General features: G+C 53.5%; 1 protein-coding gene across 1 annotated transcript in view; it reads left to right on the top strand.

Moving 5' to 3' along the window:
- Window positions 1-645, top strand: part of FBXL7 (F-box and leucine rich repeat protein 7) — a 381373-nt gene that overhangs the window by 517 nt on the left and 380211 nt on the right. The gene's annotated exons all lie outside the window — the stretch shown is intronic.

Genomic DNA, 645 nt, shown 5'->3' with positions numbered 1-645 from the left:
CAGGTTGTCTTTGGGACGTTGCATTTCTGCCGTATTTCTGAGCACCAGTGCCTCAACTTTCCTTCTCTAAGCATCTGGGGGTTAGCATGATGGTTTGGCCGATGGCGGAAGACGCGTTTGAAAAATAACGCTGTGAAAACTTTCCCAGGCCTTTGTGCTCCAGTCCCCGGGACTCTCCTGTAGCAGGACCAACTTCTGGAAGAAGAAGTTAAGTTTCCATTCTCAGCTCGATGCCCCTGAGCTGACAGCTTCGTGAAACCCCACCTTCGGGCCTCGCGAGGCGAGGAGTGGCCGGGGGCTTTGTCTGGGCTCTCTCGGGGCTCCGGACGGGCAAAGGACCATCTGTTACGTGGGGCTGGAAATTGCACAGAAATATTGCCTGTCAAGTGGGAAGTTGGAAGTTGGGGGAACTTTAAACTCCACCTACTCCTAAAAGGATGATGGATGTGTGGGTTGGCTTCTCCCTGGCTCCTCCTCCTGTTTGCATGAAGCCGCGGTATTGTAACCGAGTTGATTAACAGCTTGCCCCCGATTTGCATCCTGCATAGGCGTTTTGCGCGGTTCAAAAGTTAGGAAGGTTGGACTTTCGTGAACTTGGCTGGAGGGGAGTGGAAGAGACAGTCTCGCTTTTATAGGCGCCCCCCC

The sequence above is a fragment of the Crocuta crocuta genome, unplaced genomic scaffold (assembly GCF_008692635.1).
Source record: "Crocuta crocuta isolate KB4526 unplaced genomic scaffold, BGI_CrCroc_1.0 scaffold51, whole genome shotgun sequence".
Classification (NCBI taxonomy): domain Eukaryota; kingdom Metazoa; phylum Chordata; class Mammalia; order Carnivora; family Hyaenidae; genus Crocuta; species Crocuta crocuta.
This window is presented reverse-complemented; position numbering and strand designations above follow the sequence as displayed.